Source organism: Triticum dicoccoides, chromosome 7A, assembly GCF_002162155.2.
Source record: "Triticum dicoccoides isolate Atlit2015 ecotype Zavitan chromosome 7A, WEW_v2.0, whole genome shotgun sequence".
NCBI classification, from domain to species: Eukaryota; Viridiplantae; Streptophyta; class Magnoliopsida; order Poales; family Poaceae; genus Triticum; species Triticum dicoccoides.
Window position 1 is genome coordinate 132,479,923 of NC_041392.1, and position 18,840 is coordinate 132,498,762.

General features: G+C 47.5%; 1 pseudogene; it reads right to left on the bottom strand.

Annotated features, from left to right (window-relative positions):
* Positions 1-205: 205 nt before the first annotated feature.
* On the bottom strand, positions 206-1,330 carry LOC119332467 (annotated as a pseudogene).
* Between the last annotated feature and the right edge of the window lie 17,510 nt (positions 1,331-18,840).

An 18,840-nucleotide genomic window follows, 5' to 3' on the forward strand; every position in this document is an offset into this window, starting at 1 on the left:
CACTTTATCTGATGTAGACCATGTGGTGATGAGCTTCTCACGGTCTCACATCTAACAGGGTTGACGCTGCGGAGAGGAACCAAGCAGCCGCGTCCTGCCGGTCGACGAGCGGGACAATAGTTACAACTCACAAGTAACAACACACAACACAAGGAACGACGCGATCTACTAGTATTATCGAAGGAAACCATGTTTCTTACAGAAGTAGCAGAACCGGCTCTTCATGAAATATAATCTCATACATCGAATTGAGTAGGTAGATCTCCTTTGTTCTGACTTCTCCCAGGAGTAATGTTGGAGCTTCCTATGGTGGCTCCAACTAATAAATGAGTACGAACTAGAGTACAAGACTTCTGCGGCAGTTTGTGTAGGCACAGTCCTCAGTTACAACACAAAGGCACAACAAATTGCCCACGACTCGATGAAGATCTGACAACTAAGAATTATTCAGGACCAAATCATGTCTCTTATTCGAAACCTTGTACTAGTTTATTCGAACTTATGCATGTTTGGTCATACAATTTCCTCGCCGAAAGCATGGCGGAGGAACGTCGACATGCAAAAAGTAAAGCTAGGGTTCATCTGGAAAGATGTGGTGCAGTGGAGGAGCCCCGCCTTGAGGCGAGCGTTCTCCCGATTGAGCTCCTGCTGGTCGATGCAGTCCTTGAGGACGCAGTGGGGGCAGGTGGCGGAGTTCTTGAGCGCCTCCCGCACTGCCATGATCTCGGAGCGGAGACTTGTGTTCTCCCAGCGGAGGAAGCGGTTCTCCAGCCGCTCGTGCTCAATCTGCCATGCCATCATAAAGATTCCAGCCCGTTAATTGCATCACCGATCGAGGACACGAGATCGAGAAAATGAAAAAATAGAAAACTATGGAGCAAATCAGAGATCCAGTCCATAACCCATACCTTGATCTGTGTCCGGTGGTTCTGGAACCAGGATCTGACCTGCTTGGTCTCCAGACCAAGCTCGCGTCCAAGCTGAGCGCACTGGATCTCATTGGGGTGGTCGTACTTCTTGTACGACCTGCGCGCGCACACATACATAATTGATTAGTTTCTGTCACTAGTGTCTAGTACGCAGTAGTATGAAGATGCATAGAACAGCAAATCACGGGAAATGGACAAAAATGAAGATATTAAGAGATTAGAACCTACTCCTCCAACTTCTGGACCTGCTCCTGTCCTGTGCGTGGCGGCGTTGGCGCTTCCGGCGCTCCTGCAGCTGCTGCTGGCTGTCGGAGCCCCCCTGCTGGTGGTCGCCGAAGTCCATGGCTCTCGCTCGCTCTCTCTTGGAGGCTGGCTATAGAAGGAGAGGATGGAAGGGGAGCGATGGCTTTTTGCTCTGATGTGTGATTCCTCCCGGCCGGTGCTCTCCTATTTATACAGAAGCCTTGGTAACGCCAACATTGTGCTGCTCACTGCCAGTGCCAACCCATGGTATCGTCATTTCCTTCTTTGGCTCCATCTACTAACCACCCCCGCTCCTTGGCTTCTTTCGTCCATCTTGCTCGAGAAGCCCCGCTCCTTGGCTTCTTTCGTCCATCTTGCTCGAGAGCCCCCGCTCCTTGTGTTGGGTACTTGCGTTTGCATCTCCTCCTCTCTTTTGGTGGGTGCACATATATTAGAATGACTTAATTCCGTCTTTTTTTACCTACTAATTAATCTTTTGCCAGAATTACCATTATTTGAGGAAAACCTTAGAGAGTAGCTAGAGTACTTCCTGAAAAATAGCATGCAGTCTTATTCTAAAGGTGACGTGCTTCTTTGTTTTAGCGATGATTCATTCCATGCTGCAAGCAGGCTCGCTTGCATTTTTGTCATGTAAATTTGGGAGCCGATTACCACAGAGCCGATGTGCTAGATGCTTGGTGCAATGGGAGGCTGCACGCGCCGGTGCTCAACTTACACTCTTTGGGACGCCAGCATGTGCCACAATGAGTAGGACCCTGTATTTTCTTTTCCCCCTATCAATGAAATGATCCGCGGCATTGCGTATTTGCAGAAAAAATATGTTGTTATTCTCTTTATATATTTTTCCTTTCATGCTTAGTTGATTTGTAACACATTCGGAAATTGCTTTTCGTGACCGAACTCATTTGCTCTGATGAACAGTGAATTCCAACTAAAGTAGCTAGCAAAGAACTTAAAAAATCAAGGATGCTCGAGTATTTTAGGTGTGTGCAAAATTTCATGGAGAAATGACATCCGGGATGCTCTAGTCAAACAAACAAAATCGACTATTAAAAAGCTTTAAAATGTTTAAAATTAGTTAATACTTCCAGTAAATTTATAATAGCAAGTTTAAACTATTAGTTTATACTTATTGCTAGAGCAAATTAATTTTGATCGTTGTGTGATTTATAATATAGAATAATCTAATCCAGCTGATGATTACAGATTAAAAGAGCCAGGCTAAAATAAATTATAGCGTATAAATGTCTTCAAGGGATCGTTATGCTCCCGTTGCACCTCTCCGTGTACTCTATTCATGCAGGATGCCTGTTTCTTGTAAAATAAATGTAAGATTTTACATACCATGCTTAGTCTATGTTAATACTTGGTTTATGTGAGTTATATTTTGCGCTTCGCATTATATGGGGTGGCATATATTTTTACTTTATTTATGTGAATAATATTTTACAAGCTAATGTATTGTGTCCACTCTATAAATGTTGTTCACCGTAAATAACTTTAGAATTACTAGTTCTGGGGATTGCTGTGAAGTAGGTATAGTTGTAGATTAGTAAACAAGAAAAGCATATATGCATTCTATCAACAACATATTCCAGAATTATGGTGGTGTTATGAAAAAGTTTTCACGTGTATACTGGGCATAATGGCATTATGGTTTTCATAATACTGGGCATATCGCTTACACGACAATAATTTTTGCATGTGAAAACCATAATGGCATTTAGTGCATTCAAGGACCGAGATGATAATGGATAACTAATCCTACATTAATTCTGATGGCTTTTGTTCCCTAACTGAAGATCCATCCTGCGATAAATTTGTGACTAGCTTGAATGTGCCAAAGTAACATGAGCATATGGGAACGAGCACACAGACAAACATCTACATGGTAATTCATTTTCGGTCAACACAATCTGGAGAATCTTGGAGACTAGTTAACATTTATGGGCCTTGTCATGGAGAACAAAGAGTGAATTATACCAACTGGATTTTTGGATTAAGCATCCCCCATGATGAAGAATGGCTTCGAGTAGGAGATTACAATTTCATTCGCATTCCAGAAAATTGCAACAAACCAGGGGCATTATTCTGATATGATAACTTTGAAAGAATTTATGCGCACACACAGCCTGATTTAATTGCCCATGAAAGGTAGAGCCTACACATTGAGCAATATGCAGATTGACCCTTTGCTGGAACAATTTGATTTGTTTCTCACTAGCAACCCTTGAACAAATTAAACCCCTAGGAAAGCCTATGTCTGACCACATACCTTGTGTTGTTAACATTGAGACCAATGCTCTTCCAATTTGAGTCCTACTGAATACAATACCCGAGTTTCTTGGAAGTTATTCAAGCTACTTGGTCAAAACTGGTAGGAGCCAGCAACAGTGTCACTATTCTTTGTAGAAAGTTCAAGAACTTGCGTTATGAACTTAAAAAGTGGAGCAAGAACATTCCCAAATGCTCCATTGCAAATGAAAACTCTAATAAGGCTCTTGTTAGAATTGATAGTTTGGAAAAAAGAGCTTTAACAATCCCTGGAGCCAACTTTAGGACTATTCTGAAGAAACACTTGCTTCACCTTTTATCCTATCAGAAATAGTATTGGCAATTTTTTTGCATTATTACATGGATTCAAATTGGAGATGAGAGCTTCGAATTTTTCAAATTCATGGCATCTGAACGATACTGAAGAAATAGCATTCCGTCGCTTACCACTTCAGATGGCTCTTGCATTGAAGGTCACGAAGGTAAAGAATCAATCATCTTTCAATACTTTAAAGAAAGGTTCAGCACGTCCTCCCCACGTGAGATGAAATTTATTCTTGATAACATTATTAAAAAGAATTAAGTCCTCGATCAGCTCACTCCTTGTACCCGAGAGGAAAATAAGAAAGGGATCAAAGAAATGCTAGCTGATCGAGCTCCTGGGGCAGAATGATTTACTAGTGGTTTTCTGAGGCCTATTGGCTCATTATCAAGGAAGATTTCTATGCTTTGTGCTCTCAATTCTTGGAAGGCAAATTAAACCTTGAAGGCACTAGCAAATGACTTCAGACCCAGCACACTCCTAATGGTTGCCTAAAGGTTATAACTAAACCGCTTGCTAATCATCTATAGTCTTTGACCCTAAAATTCAACCATAGTAACCGATACGGTTTTTGAAAAGGCCAATCAATTAAATACAGCTTATGCTAAGCTTGCATTGGTTTTTCCCTTGAAGAGAAAAGGGTGATGCAGCAATGTAGAGATAAGTACTTCCCTCAGTTAAGAACCAAGGTATCAATCCAGTAGGAGGAACACACAAGTCCAATGATAGCACTTGCATGAACAAACAAATACTTGCACCCAACGTGATAAAGGGGTTGTCAATCCCTTCATGGTTACTTGCAAGGATGAGATCTGATAGAGATGGGTATAAAAGATAACTAAAAGTGCAAAATAAAGTAAAGGTAAGTAAATTGCAGCAAGGTATTTTTGGGTTTTTAGTTTTATAGATCTAAAAATAATATGATAGAAATAGACCTGGGGGCCATAGTTTTCACTAGAGGATTCTCTCTTGAAAGAACACATAGGGTGGGTAAACAAATTACGGTTGAGCAATTGATAGAAAAGCGCATAGTTATGACGATATTTAAGGCAATGGTCATGAATATAGGCATCATGTCCATGATAAGTAGACCAACTCATGCCTGCATCTTCTATTATTACTCCACACATTGACCGTTGTCTAGCATGCATTTAGTGTCTTAACTTAACAAGAACGGAGTAATGCCTTAAGCAAGATGACATGATGTAGAGGGATAGATCCAATCAATATGAATAAACCCCACCTTTTTATCCTTAATGGCAACAATACAAATACGTGTCATGTCCCCTTCTGTCATTGGGAATAAGCACTGCAAGATTGAACCCAATACAAAGGACATCTCCCATTGCAAGAAAAATCAATCTAGTTGGCCAAACCAAATCAATAGATTGGAGAGAAATATAAAGCTATCTTAATCATGCATAAAAAATTTCAAAGAAGACTCAAATAATATGCATAGATAATCTGATCATAAACCCACAATTCATCAGATCTCAACAAATGCACTTCAAAAGAAGATTACATCGAATAGGTCTCCAGGAACATCGAGGAGAACATTGTATTGAAGATCAAAGAGAGAGAATAATTCATCTAGCTACTAGCTATGTACACATAGGTCTGTGGTAAACTACTCACACATCATCGGAAGGGTAGCAAGGTTGATATAGAAGCCTTTCGTAGTCGAATCCCCCTCTGGCGGAGTACCAGCGAAGGCCTCTAGATGGGATCTTAAGAACAGAAACTTGTGGCAGCGGAAAAGTATTTTTGGTGTGCCCTTTGGTATACGAGGAATATTTAGGTATTTATAGAGCAAAGATTAGGGTTGGAGGAGCATCAGAGGACCCACAAGCCTACCCCCCCCCCCCAGGGTGCATCCTCCAAGCTTGTCGCCAACTGGTGGCCCCTCTGACCCCCTCTCCAAGGTTCCTAGGTGTATTGTGGTCCAAGAAAAATCCTCAAAAAGTTTCATTCCGCTTGGTATTGATTTTCAGAAAAGGCAAAAACAAGGGGAAAAACAGCAACTAGCACTTGGCACTAGGTTAATAGGTTAGTCCGAGAAAATGGTATAAAATAGCATAATAATGCATATAAAACATCCAAGGTTGATAATATAATAGCATGGAACAATCAAAAATTATAGATACATTGGAGACGTATCAAGCATCCCCAAGCTTAATTCCTGCTCGCCCTCGAGTAGGTAAATGCTAAAAACGGATTTTTTTATGTGGAATGCTACCTAACATGTTTATCATGTAATCTTTCTTTATGGATGAATATTCAGATCCTTAAGATTCAAAACAAAAGTTTAATATTGACATAAAAACAATAATACTTCAAGCATACTAAAAAGCAATCATGTTTTCTCAAAATATCATGGCTAAGAAAAGTTATCCCTACAAAACCATATAGTCTTGTCATGCTCCATCTTCTTAACACAAAGTATTTATCATGCACAACTCTGATGACAAGCCAAGCAATTGGTTTATACATTTTAACGTGCTTTACCTTTTTCAACTCTCATGCAATACATGAGCGTGAGCCATGGATATTGCATTATGGGTGGAATAGAATATGATGTTGGAGGTTGTGTGGAGAAGACAAAAAGGAGAAAGTCTCACATTGACAAGGCTAATCAATGGGCTATGGAGATGCCCATCAACTGATGTCAATGCAAGGAGTAGGGATTGCCATGCAACAGATGCACTAGAGCTATAAGTGTATGAAAGCTCAAAAGGAAACTAAGTGGGTGTGCATCCAACTTCCTTGCTCATGAAGACCTAGGGCATTTGAGGAAGCCATCATTGGAATATACAAGCCAAGTTCTATAATGAAAAATCCCACTAGTAGTATATGAAAGTGACAAAATAGGGGACTCTCTATCATGAAGAACAAGTGTGGAAAAGGATAGTAACATTGTCCCTTCTCTCTTTTCTCTTTTTTTCTTTTTTCTTTTTGCGCTCTTTAGCCTCTTTTTTTATTTCATTTTTTATATGGGCTCTTTGGCCTCTTTTTTATTTTTGTCCGGAGTCTCATCCCGACTTGTGGGGCAATCATAGTCTCCATCATCCTTTAATCACATGGGGAAATGCTCTAATACTGATGATAATCACACTTTTATTTACTTACAACTCAAGAATTACAACTCGATACTAGAACAAAAATACGACTCTATACGAATGCCGCTGGCAGTGTATCAGGATGTGTAATGATCTAGCGTGACATGTATAAAAAATATGAACGGTGCCAAGCCACAAATACTATGCCAACTATATGCGCATGCAAAGCAATATGACAATGATGGTATGTGTCATGATAAAACGGAACGATGGAAGTTGCATGTCAATACACTACAAACAAAGACACATCCGTGACATTTTGGGTCGAACAAAAAAAATTGGCATGCTTATGACACTTCTGTGACGATAATTGTGACAAAACACGGTATCATCATAGATGTGGTGGGCTCCTACTTCTATGACAAAAAATCATGACAGAAAATGGGCTTTTCGTCCTAGGCGGGCCGGAGACGCAGCTGCATGACATTCTTTGGGCCATCCGACGGAAAAAATCATGGTAGAAGCTAGGGTGAGGAAAATATCACGAAGTTTCCAATTACGGTGGGTGGTAGGGGTTGAGCGATGCACTGTGGTTTGTGCGTTTCTCTCGTGTACGCGCGTGTGTGTGAGGCGTTGGCTAACTGAACACAAGCGATCACACGTTACTGAACCCGAGCGATCGGTCCCTTGGCTGTTAACTGAACCCAAGCGATTCATTCGCTGCTGACTGAACCCGAGCAATTCCTTCATTGCTGCTGCTACTAACTGAACCCGATTGATCGATCACTGCTGCTCCTTACTGATGCCAATCGAGCCCCCGTGCGAGACGTAGCCAGCCGGTGTTAGGTTGCCTCTTGATGAATAGTGACCGTTGCTACCATGCGTGCGGTACGTAGAACGAGTCGAGACGCGGTGAGTCGATCCGGTTGATTGGATGTGGATGAACAGTTCCTGGTGGGGGTTGGATGAACAGGACCCCATGGCAGTAGGCCATTGCCGCTGGATGAATAGGACCCCAAGGAGTCCGCCGCACCCCAACCGGTTGGGGGTGGATGAACAGGACACCGTGGAGGCTCTATGAACAGCAGTCGGTGGAGGCTGGATGAATAGTAGTCGTGGAGGCTGGAGGAGGTCGAAGGTGGATGAACAGTTGCTCGTGGAGGCTGGAGCGAGGCAGTAGATGGTGGATGAACATGACCTCGTTTCGACCATAGGCGCTCCAACACAAGTCCGTTTCCTCCGTTTTGCGGTACGCCACACCCCCCGATCAATAGGACCCCGTTTTGACCATAGGCACTCGAACACAAGTCCGTTTCCACCGTTTTGCGCTATGCAAGACCCCTCCTGATGAACACGATCCCATTTCGACCGTGGCCAGTCGAACCGAACACCGTTTCCTCCATTCTGTGGTACACCAGACCCCGTTTCGGCTGTTTCGTCCAAGCCGGTTGGCTCCCGTTGAACAGGACGCATTACAACCGAGTCGGTTGCCTCTCGGTGAACAGGACGATGTTTCTCCGTTCCGACCTAACCGGTTCGCTACCGATGAACATGACGTCGTTGCTGTCGTCTGTTGCCTCTCCATGTACACAAGCCCTGGCCGTTCGTATATATGCGCGAGTACGCGCTCGAGACCCCGCCCGTTTGTACGTACGTGGATGTATTTTTTGCCCTGTGGTTGTACGTACGTGCACAGGACTTAGACGGGACTGCGTGAACTACTATGTAGGGTGCTCTACAACGACACATGCCGCTACTTACTCGGCCATGGTTCATACTTGCAGAGAGATCGATCGACCAGTATGTACCTACACATTCGTGACCAGACAGACAACGCTACGTACGCTTTGACTGGGGTGGGTCCTTGTCGGTGTCAAAACCGGCGGATCTCGGGTAGGGGGTCCCGAACTGTGCGTCTAAGGCGGATGGTAACAGGAGGCAGGGGACACGATGTTTTACCCAGGTTCGGGCCCTCTTGATGGAGGTAAAACCCTACGTCCTGCTTGATTTATTCTTGATCATATGAGTATTACAAGAGTTGATCTACCACGAGATCGGAGAGGCTAAACCCTAGAAGCTAGCCTACAGTATGATTGTATGTTGTCCTACAGACTAAAACCCTCCGGTTTATATAGACACCGGAAAGGGCTAGGGTTACACAAGGTCGGTTACAAAGGAGGAGATATACATATCCGTATTGCCTAGCATGCCTTCCACGCCAAGTAGAGTCCCATCCGGACACGAGACGAAGTCTTCAATCTTGTATCTTCGTAGTCTAACAGTCCGGCCAAAGGATATAGTCCGGCTGTCCGGAGACCCCCTAATCCAGGACTCCCTCAGTAGCCCCTGAACCAGGCTTCAATGACGTTGAGTCCGGCGCGCAGTATTGTCTTCGGCATTGCAAGGCGGGTTCCTCCTCCGAATACACCACGGAAGAATTTGAATACAAGGATAGTGTCCGACCCTGCAAAATAAGTTCCACATACCACCGTAGAGTGAATAATATTTCCACAAATCTAATTTGCTGACTTGTTTTGGCAACATGACATTAAGCCATGGCCCGGTGATTATTCGAACTGTTTCCTTTAACTAGCCCCGCACATAACACGAGGCAGTTTTTTGACACATCTTGTCAAAGCAGAGATCGTGTCCCCCTTATTACGGGATTCTCATCAATACAGGCGTGGGTAACCCAACCGTGCCTAGGACTCCTAGATTTTAGGCAAGTCCCAAATGGCCACTAGGAGGACACTTGATATTCACCCTCTTTATAAAGGGACAAAGCTTTTAGTTTTTTCCCTCCCGTGCTCAATCGAATCCTTCCCCCGCCTCGAGTTCTAACACCCAAAGCCCGGGTCAGGTGCTTCAGACCTTCAATCATGTCCGGATCTAGCCTTCAAGGCCGGTGGATGCCCTCCTCCGTTACGGAAGAGGATATCAAGAAGTTGAGGGAGGCCAGATACCTGACCATCGAGGTTTCGCATCGGCTGCCTGCTCGAGGGCAGGTTGTCCCTACTCCCGAACCCAACGAGAACGTTGTGTTCATCTCCCACTTCCTCCGAGGTCTAGGCCTCACTCTGGATCTCTTCGTTAGGGGTTTGATGTTCTATTACGGGCTAGATTTCCACGATCTAGCCCCGGACTCCTTTCTCCACATCTCGGCATTTATTGTCGTATGTGAGGCCTTCCTCCGCATTACCCCTCACTTCAGCCTGTGGCTCAAGACCTTTGACGTGAAGCCAAAGACGGTCGAGGGGCAGCATGTAGCGTGCGGAGGCGCATTAATAAGCAAGATCGCTGGAGCTCCATGGCCAAAGGGTTCCTTTCCAGAGGTGTCCAGATTATGGTAACGGGAGTTGTTTTACATCACAACTCCCAGAAGTGCCAAGTGGGTGGCTGCCCCTGCTTTCCGCTCAGGCCCTCCACCACAACTGATGTCATGGATTAGTAGAGGGCTGACCTGGGGTCCAGCCAAGGACGTTCCTATACCGCAGAGCCGCATTCAAGATCTCTTCGAAGGAGATTTTAGTCTGGTTACAGTAGTGCAAGTCATGCTGGTTCGTCGAGTCCATCCTTGCAAACGCCGGCCCCTCCGCATGTGGGAGTTCAACCCAGAAGGGCCGCGCACTATTCAGAATTTCCTCGGCCTGACGCATGAGGAGATGTATAAATCATTCTTTGGACCCCAAATAGAGTGTCCGGATACTACCAGGGACGTGGGCCTAAGCAGCAACCGCACCGCCGACCAAGTAAGTAATCCTCTAGCCGAACACACCATCTTTTATTTATCATGACGCCATTCTGAGAAATCGCTCTTTGACCAGGACTGGCTAACAAAGGCAATGATGATTCGGTGTTCGGCCCCCCTTCCTGAGGGTTTGGACAATCCCGTACCGGAAAAGATGCTCGAGCTAGCACCTTGCCCGAAGCCCTCAAAGGAAGATAAAGGGGGAATAATGAGGGCGGAAGCGGGACTCCACCGCTACCTATTCCGACCGAGGGAACGAGCGCCTCCGTGAGGGAGGATAACCAAGGGGAGGAATCTGACATTCTCTCACCCCGGGGAAGGAAGAGGACTACCTTTGATGATCCGGAAACCAAGGTTTCCAAACGGGAGAAGAAATCTCCACCAGAGGGTCCTGCCTTGGAGGGTGCTCTTGCCGCACAAAGTCCGTGCGGGGATCAGCCCTCTAACGAGCTGTAAGTAATCAAAAAGTACTTTAATAGTGAAGATATACTACCTTACCTCTGAGGAAAATAACCGAAGCATTTATCTTGCATTTCGGATCTCAGCTCTTCTCAGCAAAGCTCCTCTTCGGGGGATCTTCTTCCAGAGATGATGGAGAGCGAAACGCCTCCCCCGGACTCCTCCGCTCAAGAAGCGGGCGACCTTGAAGTGTCGTCTCGGAGGGCCTCCCCAGATCTGGTGAGGCCAGAAGATAATCCTGTGGTCACCCGAAGTCCCTAGTATCCGGCTCTTGAAGAGAGCAAACAGAAGAGTCCGGCGCCGTCTGGTATGCGGTCGGACGTACTGAGGGAGCTGTTGGAGCGAGCGGCCCTCTCAGAAGAACACCGTATGTTGATGGGTACGGTGATGGAAAGAATTTCGTCTGCCGAAAGTGGATTGCATGAGGCCTTTATGAGTCTACTGACGGGCTTTGAGGTACGTGAAATGATATACTTTTTGATAGTACCGCACATTTTTAGGTGTGTCCTGTGTAGATACTAGCCCCTGAGACTCTGGTTATCATCGAGAACGGCGGCAAACAGAGGATCGTAGTCCCGGGTAATAAGCAAACCGCCTTTATGTGCAGGTGGCTGGAGCTCCGGTGGCTGGCCGGACTCATGAGATTGCCAAACTAAAGCGGCAACTAGAAGCGGCGGATGCCGACATCGAGCTTGTTAATAAGCGGCTTGACGAGGCACAGGGTAAGTGATATTTTCTGGTGAATGTCACATAGTAAGAGCTGCGTAACGCCAGTATCTTTAATATGTTGTGACTGCAGATGGAGCTGCCATCGTGTTGACCCTTCGGACGGAACTTGCCCGAGCGAAGGAACAAGCAAGAATTAGTAACGCGGCTGCTTTAAAGGCGGCCGAAGAGTTAAGAGCCGAAAAGGCTGCACATTGCGAGAGCAAAGATAAAATGGCCAAGATGGCTGTAAAGTTAAAAGACACTGCTGACCGTTGCCAGTTCCTTGAAGAAGAAAACCGGGCGAGGGCGACGGACCTCAAGAAGGCCGCAATGGAGACCAAGGACACTCGCTCTGCCATGAGAGCGAAGAAGGAGGAACTGCGTGAGGCCGGGGATATTGCGGCTGGGAAGCCCTTTATGCTGCGGAGGAAGTTCGGAAATCGGCGGTATGCCCCTCTGGATCGACTGCGGAGTTCGGCAGACGCATATATGGACTTGGCGGCGAGCGCTGTCGATGCGGCCGAATACTTCCGAGATCAAACAGATTGTGAAGTGGACAAGCTGTTCTGCTCGCAGTTTAACGTTCCAGAGCGTCCGCTTCCATTGACTGATCAGCTAGCCGAACGGGCAGAACTCAATAGATTGTCCGGACTTGCCATGAGGTCCGTCGTAGATCATTTGTGGCCGGAAAAGCCGAAGCCGAACAGCTATTTCAGCTTAGTGCATCAGTTCCTTGGTGCGGTGCAGCGCATCAATGCGATGAAAAGGTCAGCGTGTATAGAAGGCTCGCGGATGGCCTTTTCCCGTGTCAAAGCATACTGGGCGGAGATGGATGCTGTCACTGTTGCGGCGCAGGGTTCGGCCATAGGCCGAGTGGCTGCCGAGCACTATTTTGAAGAAGTTCTCGAGGGTGCTCGGTTGATAGAGGCCCAGTGCTCGAAGAATATTATGTTTGAGTGACATGTATTCCCATTGTAAAAACAATGTTTATGAAATTTATTTAGGCTGTATTTATACTTTTGCCTGAAAGTAATATGATGCCTCCTGTGCGGTTGTTTATGTATATATGTATATAACCTGAAAGATTGCGGTCGTCGGCTTCAACCCCCACGCATATAATGCGAAGGTGATCGCAGAAGATGTGTGTTCACACTTAATCCAACGTCTTGGTCCTATTAAGGAGGTGATAGCGCAGCGAATGAGGCAACCGGACTATAATGCTTTAACACTTTCACTTAGCCATAGGAGTTTGACGGTGGGGCTACTATATAGCCCCTGGTGGCTCCGCACTCTCCCGAATTCGGGGTGCGTACATGCCTGACTGGGAAACGGCCCTTCATTAAGGCGGAGGAATTCTAACATTCTGATAGGTCATCGAGTGGTTGACCAGTCTCACACTATATCATGACAGTCAGTTTTCGGCTTTCTCTACTGAGGTGCTCGTCCGAATGAACCGGGGCACAATCACAGTAGTTCTCCTGGTGCCACCTTAGCCGATAGAGCGGAACGTAAGGCAGCAAAACACAGGAGCCGGGCAAACCCAACATTTGACCAAATACATGATTCGGAGCTGATGCATATAAGGCCAAACTCGCGACGCCGAACACTCCCTAAGGTATTCGGTCTTTATGGTATAAACCGGGCCTAAACAATGCCCTTTGTAAGAAGCCCCTGGTGTCCAGGTACGTGCATTATTCTGACGTGGCCACATGCCAAGACGTCAGCATCCTTCTCAATAGTACTGAGAATTCGAGGGATGTGTATCAACAAGAGACAGTAAGAAAGGTTTACGCAGGGTCTTAATCTAAAAAGAATCCTTGGAACGAGTCCCTGTTGCACATCTGCGCCTGTGTCTCCGTTGTACCGTATCCTGGATGGGTGTAGCACGATGGTCATCTGTAAAAGAGAGGAACTTAGGTGAAAAGTTGTCGTGCAAAAAGGTAGGTTTAAAGAAACCATGTACAATTCAAGATGAGTAAAAATTGCCACTTGTCTGTGCGTGTTGAGCCCCTTGTATTTGCAATAGGGGTGTGGCCATCAAACCTGTATGAAATACATATAGCTGCGTTGGACTCGTCTAACCGTGTCCGTAGTCTTGACGACCTATCGAATGCTTTAGTTGGTGAGGCCGTTTTAGTGTGCGGCTGCCAAGGCAGCCACACTTTCTTCGGCGCGCAGGGATCGCTCAATATTTCCATTTACTGTAATGATGCCACGTGGACCGGGCATCTTAAGCGTGAGGGAAGCGTAATGTGGTATTGCATTAAAGCGAGCTAAAGCTTCGCGTCCAAGTAGTGCTTGATAGCCACTTTGGAACGGAGCAATGTGGAAGGTTAAATTTTTGCTACGGAAGTTATCGGGGAAGCCGAATATAACCTATAGTAGCAGGGAGCCCGTGCAATGAGCCCCTGGGCCTGGCGTTACTCCTTTAAAGTTAGTATTGTTGTGGCAAATTTTCGTTGGGTCTATCCCCATTTTGCGGATTGTGTCCTGATATATCAGGTTTAGATTGCTGCCACCGTCCATCAAGACTCGTGTGAAGTGGTATCCGTCAATTATTGGATCTAGTACCAAGGCAGCCCATCCTGCGCGCCGGATACTTGCCGAATAATCCTGATGGTCGAAGGTGATCGGTTGAGACGGCTAGTGGCAGAACTCCGCGGTGATAGGCCCTTGGGCATATTTATCTGGGAGTGCCGCTTTGTTTCTCCCCTTTATCATGTGTAACACGTTTACTGTTTTGACTTCTGGTGGAAATTTATTCTGTTCCCCAGTGCTTTGCTTGCGAGGCTCATCCTCATCTTCGCTTGGTGTATCCTGCCCCTTATGTTCAGCGTTGAGCTTGCCGGACTGCTTGAAGACCCAACATTCTCTGTGGGTATGATTTGCAGGTTTATCGGGGGTGCTATGGATCTGACATATTTGGTCCAGAATTTTGTTTTGGTTGGATAGTTCATCTCTGGCGCCTTTAGAGGGCGGCTTTTGCTGACCTGGCCGAGAGCTTCTGAATTCGGTGTTTACTGCCATGCTCTTCGGGTTGTCTTCTTTATTCCGGCACTTATTATTTTTGCTGTGTCGTGATTTCCCGTTTCCATCTCTAACTTCAGATGTACTTGGGTCGCTGGTGCTGCATCGGGCTACCCAGCTGTCCTCGCCCGCGTAAAAGTGGGTCATGAGGCTTGTTAATGCTGCCATTGTTCTCGGCTTTTCTTGGCCGAGGTGTCTGGCAAGCCATTCGTCTTGGACGCTGTGTTTAAAAGTTGCCAAGGCTTCGGCGTCCAGACAGTCGACTATTTGGTTCTTTTTAGTAAGAAACATGTTCCAAAGCTTTCGGGCTGACTCTCCGGGCTTTTGAGTTATATGACTTAAATCGTCCGCATCCGGAGGTCGGAGATAAGTCCCTTGAAAATTTGCCCGAAAAACGTCTTCGAGCTCTTCCCAGCTTCCAATGAAGCTTTCGGGGAGGCTTTTAAGCCAGTGCCGAGCTGGCCCTTTGAGTTTGAGCGGTAAATACTTAATGGCGTGGAGATCATCTCCTCGATCCATATGGATATGGAGGATATAGTCCTCAATCCAGACCTCAGGGTCTGTTGTTCCGTCATATGCCTCTATGTTTACGGGTTTGAATCCCTCTGGAAATTCGTGGTCCAGCACCTCGTCGGTGAAACATAGGGGGTGTGCGGCACCCCTGTATTTGGGTGTACTGTTGTGTTCGGATGTTTGTTGTGTTGCATCGTATGCTGGAGCGCGCTTGCGTGGTCCATAGATGGATCTGGTTGCGCCGTCCTTTTGATGTGAGCCCTCACGTGGATCGCGTATTGGCTTATGTGCGGCGTTGTTTGCCGCTCTATGTTGGCCGTGAGGTCATCTATCCGGCCAGGTGGTCGTTTTAATTTTTGGTTGCGGGGGATCTAAGGCCTCCTCATCGAATTCAGGTAGCAACTTCCGCTTCGGGTAGCTCTTGGTGGGGCAATTACCGCCGTACTTCGCTGTTGTGTTGAGTACTTTACTCCATCTGATTCTGAGTGTGTCTTGCGCAGACTTGAGCCTTTGCTTCTCCTTTTTTAGACTTCTCGCGGTGGCAACAAGCCTTTGATGGGCATTCTGTTGCTCCAGGTGTCTGTCCAGTGTGACGTCGTCCGGACTGTTATCTTTGACAGAGTCGGGTTGTTCGGTTTGATTCTCCGTGTTGCCGTGGTCCGGCGATGGTTCACCCTGCTCTAACGCTGGGTCTATATGATTGTTGTTTCTGCCGAGGCGGGATTTGGGGTGGCGCTTACGTCGCTGCTTTGACTGCTTCTCGAGGGGACAACCCTTCGTTGCGTCCTTCCGTTCCTCGTCGTCGTCTTCTTTTGGTGTGCCACTATGTACATGTCATGTGATGAAGTGGGCGTCCAGTGCCCTGTGGGCAATGGTTCCTGTTCGTCTCCTGCATCGTTGTCCATACCGTCAATTTCTTCGAAGTCGAAGTTGAGCATGTCGTTTAAGTCATCGATAGTGGCTACTAAGTGGGTGGTGGGTGGGCGGCGAATTTCTTCGTCATCCGCATCCCAATCCTGCGGGATAGTTTGGCCAGGACTCTCCTGAGAAGGAGAGAGACTTTAATGAATTCAGTATGTCGCCGAAGGGCGAGTGCTGAAAGATATCCGCGGAGGTGAACTCCATGATTGGAGCCCAATCAGATTTGATAGGCACGGGCGCAGGCGGTTTGGAGTCCGTGGCCGTGGAAGGATCCGACAGTTTGGCAACACGGCTCTCGTGAAGGGTAAGGTCGGTATTCGGCTCGATCGCCGCTGAGGATACGGCCTCCATGACGGGGTCTATCCACCCATCCATGGATGACGCAACTGGCTCCGAATTGAGGCTCGGAATGGTTGCCGGTGCGATCTCCTGAATACGGTCCGATGGTAGAGCTAAATCATACTCATCATGACCGCGTGGCGCACAAGGCAGGGGCTCGAATCCGTCGAAGATCAAGTCTCCATTGATACCGGCCGTGTAATTTAAGCTTCCAGACCTGACCTGATGGCCAGGGGCATAGCTTTCGATCTGCTCCAGATGGCCAAGCGAGTTGGCCCACAGTGCGCAGCCGCCGAACTCAAAGATCTGTCCGGGGAGAAAAGTCTCACCTTGGACTGCATCTCTATTGATGATAGAAGGAGCCATCAAGCCTAACGGCGACGACACAGAGGAACTCTCAATAAAAGCACCAATGTCGGTGTCAAAACCGGTGGATCTCGAGTAGGGGGTCCCGAACTGTGCGTCTAAGGCAGATGGTAAGGAGGCAGGGGACAAGATGTTTTACCCAGGTTCGGGCCCTCTTGATGGAGGTAAAACCCTACGTCCTGCTTGATTTATTCTTGATGATATGAGTATTACAAGAGTTGATCTACCACGAGATCGGAGAGGCTAAACCCTAGAAGCTAGCCTATGGTATGATTGTATGTTGTCCTACGGACTAAAACCCTCCGGTTTATATAGACACCGAAAAGGGCTAGGGTTACACAAGGTCGGTTACAAAGGAGGAGATATACATATCAGTATTGCCTAGCTTGCCTTCCACGCCAAGTAGAGTCCCATCCGGACACGAGACGAAGTCTTCAATCTTGTATCTTCATAGTCTAACAGTCCGGCTAAAGAATATAGTCCGGTTGTCCGGAGACCCCCTAATCCAGGCCTCCCTCAGTCCCAGTGGCCAGGAAAGATAAGGACACACTTCCTTGTGTGCGAAAATATTATCGTTCCTATAGCACATGTGCCCACGTCGTGCAAAAAAACTCATGATTTTATCGTGCTCCGAGTATTTAATAATATTCACGCCGCATCGTTACCGCAGAATGGCTACTACCGTGTCATCGCCATCCGTTAGGGGGGCCCACGCCCCGGAGACGCGTGCCGCCTCTTCGGACATGCCACCACACCACCCCGCATGTATGAGAGCCTAGTGCGACGCTCCGGTGGCATTGCTACCCCCAGGGCCCCCGTCCCGCCTAACCCTGTAGCGTTTGACCACGGGATCTATCCCTTTGACTTTGCACGGACGGGATTTGACCAGTGGACCTCTCCACCTGGTTGTGTTAGGTCAGCCCATAGGAACACTTTGGAGCAACATCCGGGCCAGACCCACAGCAAGATCCCCTCTGTGTAGACCCGACGCGTCCGTTTCCCCCCTCCTGGTGCCGGCGGCGGCGCCGTCCGTGAGGGGGGCCAAACCCCGGAGACGCGTGCCGGGCGTTTGCAACCACCACAACACTTCCAAACTTGTGAGAGGCCGCCTACGCAAGATTTGGCGGCATGCTAGCCCCCGGAGGCCGCCGGCCACAGCTGTAGACGCGCGAAGGGCAATCCGCGTAGAGGAAATTTTTCGGATACTTCTCCATCATCAAAAATTATGAAAAAAATATTATCGTTCTTATAGCACATGTGCCCACGTCGTGCAAAAAAACTCATGATTTTATCGTGCTCCAAGTATTTAATAATATTCACGCCGCATCGTAACCGCAGAATGGCTACTACCGTGTCATCACCGTCCGTTAGGGGGGGGGGGCACGCCCCGGAGATGCGTGCCGCCTCTTCGGACATGCCACCACACCACCCCGCATGTATGAGGGCCCGGTGCGACGCTCCGGTGGCATTGCTACCCCCAGGGCCCCCATCCCGCCTAACCCTGTAGCGTTTGACCACGGGATCTATCCCTTTGACTTTGCACGGACGGGATTTGACCAGTGGACCTCTCCACCCAGTTTTGTTAGGTCGGCCCATAGGAACACTTTGGAGCAACATCCGGGCCAGACCCACAGCAAGATCCCCTCCGTGTAGACCCGACGCGTCCGTTTCCCCCCTCCAGGTGTCGGCGGTGGCGCCGTCCGTGAGGGGGGCCAAACCCTGGAGACGCGTGCCGGGCTTTTGCAACCACCACAACACTTCCAAACTTGTGAGAGGCCGCCTACGCAAGATTTAGCGGCATGCTAGCCCCGGAGGCCGCCGGCCACAGCCGTAGACGCGCGAAGGGCAATCCGCGTAGAGGGATTTTTTCGGATACTTCTCCATCACCAAAAATTATGAAAAAAATATTATCGT